Raw genomic sequence first — 12,503 nt, forward strand, 5'->3', positions numbered from 1 at the left:
TTATTTACTTCAAAGGTAACTGCAAAATACTGCAACCCGGTAACAAAATTAATGACTTCCATGGCACAATAGACGCGCAAGAAGTCTGATTGAAAGCAGAATTGAAAGTCCCGAAAGGGGAGGCGTGTTTTTCTACAGATTTTTCAAGGGTCCCCGCAATCTCTGAAGTTTTTTCACTTCTTCAATCCAGTCTCTCCTGGCTCACCAGGTGTTTCAGAAGGAGACAACGAAGGTAACGCGAAACGTTTAGCCCCGTTAATAATCCCGCCTTTGTTGTGTCCCGCGGGGAGAAAAGCGGCTGACTTAGCCCCAAACGTGCGAGATAGCAGTTCGCACGGGCAGCCGCAGGAAACGGCGGATTTTGCGCGGCCTTCGTGACGGAGTTAAAATTTTCGCCCAGGCTGGCTGGTCGGTTAGTTGGCTGGCAGTTACTACAGGGTGAAACCGATGTCGGGCGCTCGCTGGCGTGGGACACTGCTGTGAGCGGTCGGTATATATCGCGCGTAACCGTGTAAGAGAGCGAGAGGGCAGGGTGGGTGGGCGCACAGAGGGTAGTCGAACACGAGGAGGCGAGTGGGCGACGAGGAGGCGAAAGGGAGCCGGCAGCGAGAGAGAGAGAGAGAGAGAGAGGGAGGGAAAGAGACGAAGCGAGAAAGAAGAGATAGGGAAGGAGAAAGCGAGAGGGAGAGAAAGAGGTGGAGGACGAGAGAGTGGCGAGAGGGTAGGAACGAGAGGGTCTGGTCTGTGCTTCGCTGAGCGTGGAATCAATAGGGGGTCACTGGCACCAACAGATACAATCGGCACATTTTGAATCCCGCCGCGTCGCGCCGCGCCGCGACGCTCAACACGTCGAGCGTCGTGTTCGTACCGCGTTCTCCTCCTGCTTTCGCGAGGGCGCGAAAAAAAACCGACGGACGGCTGTTTTTGAGACGGTCTGGACGCGATTCTCCTCGGCTGATTACCTTTTTTTTTTTTGGCGCGCGCGAAAAGGAACGCGCCCGAGCGGAGTGCCGTGCGCCGTCCTGGCGATCGATTCGTCGCGGACTCGCGCCGCGAGTCCGCCGCGCGTTTTCCGCGCGTTTTCCTCGAGCGAGCTTCGCGCCGACCAGCAGCGGATCCACAGTCGTCGATCGGGGGGGGGAGGGGGGGAGGAGAAACGCCGACTCTCTCAGACGGTGGCGACCCGCGCGTCTCTGGCCATTGCGTCGTCTCGCCGCCTCGTAGAGCCGCGAGGGGTTTTAATATCGGGCCAGTGATGAGACGAAAAGAGCGCAAATTGACGATCGCCGCGGCTTTTCGGTCTAATCGATAAACAGCAATTTTCGCACTTCGATTCGATTTGAAAGCCCGTCGAGCAGCGAGCTCATAAATAGCCCGGTATATTAGAGACTTACGGCGCCGTTAAAGTATTATTAAGTCACGATCCGATATCGCAACTTTCGTAATCTCGTCGAGCGGATAATTTCGTAAAATCGATCCCCGCGATCGGCGAGTTTGTCCGCCGCGCGCGTTATGCAGATCGCGTCACGGCAATGAAGCGCCGTTTTCAATACGCGGCGTGGCGCTGTTAAAACATTGATGGTTATTAAAAGTATCGACCACCTATGCGGATGTAAAGTACTGGCACTTCCAAGACGTCAGTCGACTGAAATACTGACATTTCCTGGGTGTATCGATGTACGTTCGACGTATACCCGACGTATATATATGAATACTGCCCGGGAATGATGCAAACTCTTAAGTGTTTGGGCTCGAGCCAATGTACAACATGCTTCAATTTATGTGCGCTTCAGCCTGCGAAGAATTCCCACCGCAGTTGCTGCCCGCGCGAGGCGCGCTGCAATTACGAGCCATCGCATTAGCCTTGTTTTCGGCTTTGTCGTATATAGTGAATTATGAACGGGGTATGTGTGTACAATGGGTTTTTCACCGAAGCGCGACGTCATTGAGTCCGTACGTATAGTCTATCGTGCACGCGCACCATCGTCGCAGAGATCCCTTGCCAGACTCGGAGATCGATTTGCTTCGGCATAAGCGTGTAGTTATTATCCGCTACGGCACTTTAATTCTTGAAACGAAACACGTTGATTTTATCTTAAAATTGAGATATTTAAATGTATCAATCCTTCAAACGGAATTTCTAACGTAAGTTTGATTTTTTATATGTCGCAAATAGTGAAATGCACATGACATCATTGAGTTCAGCAAGAATAATGGTTGCAACAGTTGAACTTGACTGGTACTTTTTAATAAATTAAAATATGTTACGGTATAATATAAAAAAGCATCGTTATTGTTGCTTCATCAGTCATGAGGGTTTGGCGTCCATTCATAAAAAAAATTTTTTCTCTTAAAGTTAAAAAAAATCATAAATATATATTCAAGTTTCTAGAACCAATGTCTGTACTTCTTTTTGTGAAAAATAAAATGCAATATGATAGAAGGATTTCCTACACAAACAAATCTTTTTTTTTTTTTAATCTGGACTGCAGTCCGATCAGACTCTATCAATAGCGTCACATCGCGACAAGCTTTTTTCTGACAAGAATCAAAACAGAAAACGGAAAATATTAACATAAATTTTAAGTAAATATAATATTTTGCCAACCGAACAAGTTCAGAAAATTTTTTTCAAAAATTTATCAAAATATTTATAAATAAAAAGTGAAGAAAATGATTACTTTAAACTTTAAATAATGTTTCCTTCTGTATCTCTTAACGTTATATTAATGTTATAAAACAAGGTATAAAATTAAAGTATTATAAGATAAATAAATAATAAATATAAAATACCCGCAAAAGCCGCAAAGAATTCATGTCTTTTTTATTTTTCTCTTTGAAATAAACTCTCCAAATATTAATTAAGTATTCAATTTTGTTCTGTTATATGTTCGGAGAAAAATTGCTACATTAATAGTTTAAAGATGAGAAGTTTAAAAAAAAAAGGTTTTTTTGTTCTTGTATAGTACAATAATTGATAAAAAAAATTTTTTCAATTTAATTACCTTTGAAATTTCGAGAAATTTCCACGGATATAAATCAGGCGGACACGGAATACACGATTGTGCCTGAAAGGTTAATATTAGCCATCTGACAATCAACTGACTTGTCAAACGTGCTCATTTTTATTTACCTATTTCTGCCTTCACCGATATTCCTATAATATTCCCGTATATAACATTCCTATATTTCTGCTCCTTTAAAAAAGCTATCGGCTAACGGATAAAATTTAGGACAACGGGACTATCGTACCTCTTTTGAGAAAAACTAAAATTTTCCGTTACAGGAGCGGAATTTCGAACACACGTTCGTACTCTTTTTGTGGAAAACCAGAATACCGTGGCATATCCTTTTTATTCGTTCGCGATAGCGATCCGAATATATCGCTGCCTTTTTACAAAAGCCGAATACGTATGTACAATGTCGGCAAGGTAAATTTATTAGTAGACGGTGCGCCGCGCAAGATGTACGGATGCACCGTACATCTAAAGCCCTTTTATCACGAGATCTCGATCTCGATTCTCCGTATCTCGCGATTCCGTAAAAAGCCGGGATTTCTGCAAATCCAATGAATTTCAAATAATCCCACTTCTCATGGCCACTTAAGATTATTGACATTCGCCACAGGCGACGTCTGAAATGCCCGACGCGTTTCCATAATCCGATTCAATTAAAAAAGAGGGACGCGCTCTCGAGAAGGATGGAAGAGAGGAAGGAGAACGCGGGAGAATTAGATCAATTCTGTGATCGCGTGAGGCGAACGGCCCATAATTTTATGCTCGTTATTCCGCTGGAGGGGAAGAGAGGAGGGGTGGGGGGGGGGAGGAGAGGGACTTTGATTCGTCAAAAGGGAGAGTTTGCGAGAAAAAGAGGAAAAAAAGGATATCATAATTAGTCAACTCCGGATAATCAACTTCGGACTAGTTTTATCGGTGTTAATTCGGTGACGTGGCACTCGCCCGTTGACACATGGGATTTAATAACCCGTTTGCGCCGCTCGCCGAATTCTGGCCCCATTCCCGCCCGCGACGAATTTCGCACGCCTATATATATCTCATCTAAACGAATATATTAAACGGTGTATGAATAAAAGATGAATTATTATGAAATCAGCGGACATCCCTTCGAGTCACAGATTACGTGACAACGCAAAGTTGTCCCGGAGAAAGCTCCTCTAATTTCAATTTTCAGTTTTAATCCCTCCGCGATTAAATCACGAAGTTAATAAGCCTCGTCTAATTTGTTGCCCAACGCGTCGAGTATTTCGGTCATCGCGCGTAAATAAAATTTCCGTCAGAATAGAATCTAATTAAGACTTATTGCGTGGTGTCGTAGTCCCCCATTAAACGTATATCGACGCGGGCACAACGGTCCTCCCTTTCTCTCTCTCTCTCTCTCTCTCTCGTCTTCTTTCGTGGCGACGACGGCGTCACTGAGTCAACTTGTGGGATTTTATGGAGTCTCACGTGGAGTATCAGGCCTCTGGTAATAATGCTACGGATCTAATGGCTTTAATTTAAAAGATCGTGCTCGAGCCCGGCGCTATATTGTCGGATCGCGACGAGTTATGGGGGCACGCTTCATACGCGGGCACGTCTCGCCGTGAGATATCGCCGACGGTCGGGCGCAAATTAAAGGGATAAATAATAATAAAAGAGGAAAGGAAGAGAATTTCGGTAATGACGACTCCGCCTGACTTTTTCATTTCCTTCTGCTGAAACCCGAAGGAACATCGCTCTAATGATGCAATTTACAGCTTTCTTGAACACGAAGAAATGTTTATACAAGGAAAATACGGCGAGTCGGCGCTGTAGTTTACATCAACATCTAATTTTCATTAAATCATATGGGCGTACAAGGGTATATTGGGTAATCTAATTTTAAAGAGAAATGTGGCGAGGCACACGCTCTTTTTACTCGGCTTAAATCTATTTTATCCTTTTCTCGGGAAATATTTAAAAATTCTGGAGAAGTAAGACAATTTTGTAGGAGCGCATTTTCATTTTTCACAGAGAACGTATTTTATAACGCTTAAAATTAATCTTGAGTACACGTATATTTTCACCGTTTCGTGCATTAATAACACGACTTTTTAATGTAAACCAGCGAAGTATCAGATTTCTGTTTCACCTTAGAAATTGTGTACACATTGACAAAGTTGTGTATGTACACGTATTGAATATTTACACAAACACATGTACACGAACCATTGTATAAGTATAGGTATCATCGTGTATTTATCAGGTATATGCACGGTAAAGAAATCCCGTGAAAATTACATACACATAGCTCTCGGATGGAAGATGCTACTGTGCTACCGAGGTAAAAAGGTATTTGAGAAAATAATAACTCATACCTTCTGAATAAGGTCACTGAACAGAAAATTGCAAAAAAAAAAGTGTCGAGAAATATAATGAAATATCACAATTGTTATTCGAGATACAGTAAAATAATAACCGAACGAAATAAATTAATGAACGTGCTACGAAAATGGAGCTAATCAATGGCACGTCAAATCACATTTGACTTTTGAACGGATTATTGTCGAAATCAAACGCAAATCAAATCTTTCTAAAAATCGGATAAAACGTGAAGCGTATTTTTCTTTCCATATTTATGTCAAACTGACATCAGTGTCATTGAAATTGTGATTGAAATCATTATTGCGGAGGTATTATAACTTTATCTTCTTTTCCAGGATACGTCCCGATTTAGAAAATCTACCTCGTCCATATCGATCCCGCCATTTGAAGCAACGCCGAGCGGAAACGGCGTAACGCGAGCTCCTCGAATTTAAAAGACAACCTGATGTACATCACCCACTCGCGTAATCTCGTAATAATAACGCACGGTGGAGCGGTGTGTGGGAGTTTAACAATACCTCTCCTTACATTATCCGCTTGTCATTCGGCCTGCCGCCGCCATCGTCGACAGTCAACAGATCGATACGACCGGCGGTCCCTTTGGAAAAACGAAATTCAAACGATGTCGGTTACTCTGTCGATGTTACACGCCAGGATGCGCGATCGATCGATTCGGAATCTCAATGGACGGGTAAACGCTTCCTATTTTTAGCGGTCGAATGTCGCGCGCGCTGGATTTCAGGTCGAGCCGACACGTTATCATCAAACGAACTACTTGCCACCTAATTGTCGTGCACACGTCGACATAGCGACTCTCGTTACGGCTCGTATTGCCCCTCCTCTCTCTCTCTCTCCCTCTCTGGTTTCTCCCTCGTTACAGGAATATAACGATTTGAAACTGGACCCCTTATCCCGATCCGGAAATACAAGATTGGATTTCTTACCGGAATGACCGATTTCTTATCCTTGGGATACGATAAATTAGTATCGATAACTGATATCTCGATAATAATTATATATATATATATATTATTTCCATAATCTCGTTTACTTTCGCAAATGTGTGCCGAGTTTATTAATAGAATTTGTATGCCGGTGTTTCACGTTAGAATTGATTTTGACAAGAGGGGCCTCGCATTAGGCCACCGGAAGGCGGGGAAGACGGCGCTATTCAGTCACTCCGCTGCAATCAATTCTGTCCAATTACACAAATGTCGCATTTGCAAATTCTGCATTGGCGTAGCTGAAGCGCCCAATTGCCAGGCGCAACAAAACCCCGGCCCTACTCGTTACTCGTTACGTTACGCGCGTCATTAACGTTTGTTAGCCGATTCTCAACATTTTGCGACGCATCCTCTCTGACGTCCGCATCTCCGTGATTATATATATATATATATATATATATATATATATATATATATATATATATATAGAGAGAGAGAGAGAGAGAGAGAGAGAGAGAGAGAGAGAGAGAGAGAGAGAGAGAGAGAGAGAGAGAGCGCTCACGTGTCAATATCGTACGTCTCCAGCCGTATCGAACGTCGATACCAAGCCGATGATTCACGTCTGCGAATCGCATGGAGAAGACGCGACGCGAGACATCCCCCTGTAGTCCTATTCTCATTCCGCATTTACGCTCCGGCGAGCGGAAATACATCTCGAATATAATCGAAGTAAAAAGAAAGAAAGAGGATTTTAATCACTTGGCTGGCCGTACGCCGTCAGCCGTTTCTTATATTTGAATGATACACAGAAAAAAAAGATTTTCCTGTTATCTATCTTTTTTTTTTATAAAACCTTTCTATACCAATTTTCATAAAAATCCGATTAATAAAAAAATATGTGCCGCAAAGGGTTAAAAAAGAAAATTAAATTATTATACATTTATTTATATGTAATTTAAATATTATTATAAAAGATTGTCATTGTTTCATATATAAGCAAGAATACACACATTTTTGTTTATATATGAAACAATGACAATCTTTTATAATAATAATTTGTTGAAATTTAAGATTCAAGTTCTTTAAAGAAGATTAAATTACATATAAGTAAATGTGTATAATTTTCCTCTTTAAAAAACTTGAGTTTTAAATTTCAACAAAATATCATTATTATTATATTTTTATTGCAATATTATAATAGTCGTTTAAGAAACGTAATGTAGATGGATAACAGGAATATTCTTTTTTTTCTGTGTATTATTCAAATATTGTGATCTAAAATTTTACAAGACTCTCCACGCAAGCGAGCAGTGCCCTTCTACGCCTTATCTTATTTTGATATTTAATATTTCGAAAATAAGGATGTTTCTCGAGAATATTCTTTTTTTTCCGGTGTACAGTTTGAGAAGAACCCGATACATATGGACGGATACAAACGGCGCGGAGGTGCTGAAACGTTTGAGTCTCGTTCGGCTCTCTCCGCAGAAATAAATTACGCGGTGTTTATCACGCAGAGTACGCGTTCGATTCTCGATGAGAATTTTTAATTGAGAATTGAACCTGCTGAAATTATACATTTGTTTTGCACGGTAGCTCTTCTCTCCACGGTAGCTCTGCTCACGTCCCGCGTAATCTGTACGTAAAAAAAAAAAAAACCGCGCCGCCGGCGATTATTTATGTCCGGGCGGAACGGGGGAAGCATGCGAATAAACTCGTTGAAACAAAGGGTAAGGTATTAACGACGCGATTAATTCCGTCGAGAGTATTTTTCCGCGGTATTGTGATTTCCGCGCTTAAGCTCTCGGAACGGCGGCGGGAACGGATTTCGCAGGCGCTGAGCAAGTTAGAAGAATGTAATATACGTCATGACGGTCCCGTAATTTTTAATAAATTGCACGAATATATCGTTCGAGAATTAAGAACGTCGCGAAGTCTCGCGTCCTAAATAACATAATATATAATATTATTACAGGCACGAAAAGGAAACCGATCTCGAATACATTATGAGGGAAACGCGCCCCCTTGTTTCGCATCTGAAGGAAATCAATTCCTTCAATTCTACCTTTCGACTTTGCCTCTCAAGACGTGCAGATTTTCTGAGAAATAAGGAAAAGCCCGACTCGAAACGGAACTATTTTTATTCATTGATTTTTGTTTCCCTCCCGTTCCACCGCGTTGATTCTCTCTTACATTTGATATTTCCTTCATATTGCAAACCCGGCTCGGCGAGAGATTAGCGATGAGCTCGCGGATTAAACGCGGCCGTTTCTGCGCGCGTGCACGTCGTTAACGTATTGTTAACGTCCGTCGCATCTTGCCGGCGTTATTGACAATGCCCGATGCAGATGCGGCACAACCGCTTTAGCGGCGCGATGCAAGCGAGCGAGCGCATCGTCATCCCCCAACGGCCCCTCTCCCACCCCCGCCGTCGCGTATTTTTAGCGGTAACGTACAAAGTGCAGCCTGATCTCTCCCTTTCGCCATGTTTTTTTTAACGCGGCACGCTTCTAACGATGCATCCTCCCCTTCCCCACCCCCCCGCCCCGTCTCCTCCGCTCTCCTTCCGCCCCTCCTCGCGAAGAAATGCAAAACCGATGCAAACTAGATGCGGGGAGTATACCCGCAGCTATATACTTGTCCGCCACTTCGATTCAGGTCGGGGTCAAATCAGGAGTACGAGATTTTTACGACAGCCGTGTACCAACACTCGTATGTACAAAGCAACACGTTCGCGTATACGTTTCGGATACGTGATGTCGGGCGAAATTGCATTTTTTTCAATAGTTTGTTTTCTGGGTTTATATTTATCCGTACAAGGATCTTTCTACATCCCTCCTGCCACGATGAAGGATTGCAAAAGTTTTCAAATAAAGAACTATTAAAGACCCCAGGTCATTGCAGAGATAAAAATTTCTGCTTACAGCGCGTTAATGAAACGGCGTAACGACTTGTGTTTCGTCATTTTTATTTCGTTTCCCTTTTGTTTTAATACTGACAGAAAAATCATGCACATGATGATCTAGACCGTCTTGAATCGAGTGGAGAGCGCATTAGGCAATGAAGAACCTTTGCAAAACCCTTCGTCGCGGATAAAAGACTATTACGCGCGATAAGGAGCGCAGACTGTCAACATTTTCATTCCGAAATCTACTGTCGTTTTATGTCCGGCGGGTCCTCCAGCGGGCGAGTGAGAAATTAATGGAAGGGAACTCACGGGCGTTGGAAACCCCGGGAAGGTGGGAAAAACACGGTAGGAGAGCGAGCGAGACCATTTGTTTCACTTGATTCTGAAATACGGATTGCCCCGCGAAGATAAAGGTACCGCGATACTGCGGAAGGAGGGAACTCGCTCGTTAAGATCGAGCCCTTTTTTCCGCGCGGGCGTTAAGATCAACACGATGATTAGAGACGTACGACTGGGCGAGGTGAACGGCACCGTTACGACGTACGGCACGACGTTACGTATATATATATATATATATACACTTGCTGGAAAATTCACGAGAACGGGGAGACGCCCGATATTCCGCGAGCACCTGTCGGCAGCAGGCCGCAAAAAACACGCACGCCAAAACGAAATCGACAGGGAGTCACTCCGGCGGATCATTTCATATCACCGGGCGATCCTGGTGAATTGTGCTTGGGGAGGGTTTTCCTTCCACCCTCCCGCTTCTACGCTTTTTGCGTCGGGTCCGGCGAAAGCGGATTTCCGAAATTCCTCCACGTCGACATACATTACGCTCCCCCCCCCCTCCCCCGTCCCGTGTATTTGTAATGACGTTACAACGCCGACGCTGTGCGGGACATTACACCTCGTTTACGGCGATTGTGAAATTATATTCTCTGCACATTTATAGTTTTCGACGAAATAGGAGCCTCGGAAAAAAAAAAAACATAAATCCGTGCTCTCCCACCGCCATTGTTAACCGAATCACGCGGCAGGATTTCGTTCTCTGACAGTGATTCTCGTTAATCTCACTGACGGATTTCTGTTCTCCGATTAAAATTCTCCAGCGGACGCAACATTTGCGAATTTTAGTCTCTGAAAATCTCTCTCTCTCTTTCTCCGTATCTCTCTCTCTTTCTCTCTCTTTCTACGTGTGGGCATGCGTGCGTGTGTATGTGAATTTAATTTCATTTACACAGAGTTAAATCCTAAGTATACAAGCTGATAACCAAAAACGCAGCATAATTAGTCAAGCAATTGTATCAGAGGCGGATCGCAAAAGTTGACGCGTCACGTCAACAACTTAACGTTATAAAGCCAATAATTGAGGCAATTTGGATCAACCGCTAAATTTATCTGCCGCATAATTACCGCGGCTGCTGTGGCAAATAACATCTAATCTGAGAGAGACTCGCACAAGTCACGCGGAAAAAATCGTGGATGCATCGAAAACCACTTCATGTTTGAAATCATATAAATTGGTATAACTTGATTCTCTACAAGAATTCCGTTTTATCTCTCATGTAAATATGCAGACAGGACCTAGACCTTCCTGGATAATTCGCAAGATTGGATAGAAAATGGAACGGCTCACATGTGCTCGGGAAAAGCAAAACTTTTTAATAACGCGGGAAACTTTTATTTCGTTCGTTACAACATTAAGCTGCTACAGACTCCCATCTGCCGCGTCCGCCTTCTTTATGTTAAACAAGATTGTGCGCCACGGAGGATTAATCAAACTTGATTGCACATCCTGGGGGATGCGTCTTGCCACTATCAAGATTGGGAGATCAACGAAACAGCACTTCGCGCGGACGGGGAGGGAACGATGGCACTAAACGCGGTGCCGTGAACACTTTGGGGAGGGTGGAGAGGGGGGGGGGGTGGAGAAATCAGCGTGCGCCCGAAAGAGAGGGGAAAGAAAGGCGGGGGATGATGAAGAAGGGTGGAGGGAGTGCATTCTCGATTGAAGCAATCCGGGGCCGCTCTGGCAACAGTTTTTACGAGCGCGCGTTTAATTAACCACGCGCACGTGACAGTCACGCAGGGGAGAAAGAGACTCTCGCCGTTTTGCGTCATTCCCCGTGTGCAGTTGCAATCGAATCAGCTGCTTCACGGAGATATTACGGCCCGTATTCAGAGAGCGCTTTGTAAAGACATTAGCGCGCTTTTTCCGTCGTTCTATTCTTGTTTTACGTCTGTATGATTGGTAAAGATAGAATGATAAAATAAAAAAAAAAAGAAAAACACGCGCCAAACACCCTTACAAGCGGACCGAGCATTTTCATTGGGAACACGTATAATACGCATTGAGGAAAAAAATAATAGTCGAAATAACAGCGGGCAAATATTACTCGTGACATTTTCGATGACGGAATACATATTTCCGTGAAACACGTCTCATTTCTCTCGTTAATTGATTTATCTGCTAGAAATATAATTTTATCTCGTCGTATTTAAACGAAGATTTTTATTTCAGCAAAATAAATTTTTATCCCGCAAATGTATTTTTATGCAATATTTTCTCCTCAGTGCGCAAAAGGACAATGTGAAACTGAATTGTCCCGAAATCAGGTTTCGTTGCACGATTGATAATCTAAAAAAAAAAAAAAGAAAATCGGCGAAAAAAAAAGAGAAACGTCAAGCTGTACGTACTTCTCGTTATCTTGTACAAAGTTCGCGTCGAACTCCTCCCGTTAATTAAAGCGACCTTCCGTTCGGCGAGACGATCCGGATTGCTGGCGAGGGAAGGAAACGCAAAGCGAGACAGAGACAGAGACAGAGAGAGAGAGAGATAGAGAAACTGCTACGTACCTAAAATCTTCGAACTCTCCCCTGGAGTCGCGGCGGGCGACTCATTCGTCGCCGCTCGTGTCTATAGCTAGGAACGATCGCATCGCGGTGAACTATCGCAGAATGCTCGTCGAGACCTGAGACCTGTGTGAGAAACGACACAGAAAACCCTCGGGTAAATCCCCCGTATGTATGTGTGTGTGTGTGCGTGCGTGTGTACGTGCCTACGTTGTGCGTGCGTGCGTGTTCGACTCTGCCGATCGTTGCACGTCGCGGCCGCCGCGGAATCGGGAACGGAAAATCGATCGGTTACGTTGTACGCGTGTGTACGTGTGCGTTTGTGCATTGCGTGCGTCTATATGATGTACAACGTCTACCTGTGCGCGCGCGTATGTATTTGCATTCGCACCGGCAGCGTCGGACGCGCGGAGTCGTCGCCGAGAAGTGGAATGTATA

The 12,503-nt window shown here is 43.8% G+C and overlaps 1 protein-coding gene across 8 annotated transcripts in view; it reads right to left on the reverse strand.

The window, feature by feature from the left end:
* The window catches only part of LOC105831729, a 48,412-nt gene that overhangs the window by 33,279 nt on the left and 2,630 nt on the right, over window positions 1-12,503 (reverse strand). For 2 of the 8 annotated variants that reach the window (XM_036284693.1, XM_036284692.1), the window contains exon 2: window positions 12,069-12,191. The exons of 4 other annotated variants lie outside the window; for them this stretch is intronic. The gene's annotated coding sequence lies outside the window, so the exon portion shown is untranslated. 2 more of the 8 variants (XM_036284697.1, XM_036284698.1) reach the window with 2 other exon arrangements.

The sequence above is a fragment of the Monomorium pharaonis genome, chromosome 3 (genome assembly GCF_013373865.1).
Source record: "Monomorium pharaonis isolate MP-MQ-018 chromosome 3, ASM1337386v2, whole genome shotgun sequence".
Taxonomy (NCBI): domain Eukaryota; kingdom Metazoa; phylum Arthropoda; class Insecta; order Hymenoptera; family Formicidae; genus Monomorium; species Monomorium pharaonis.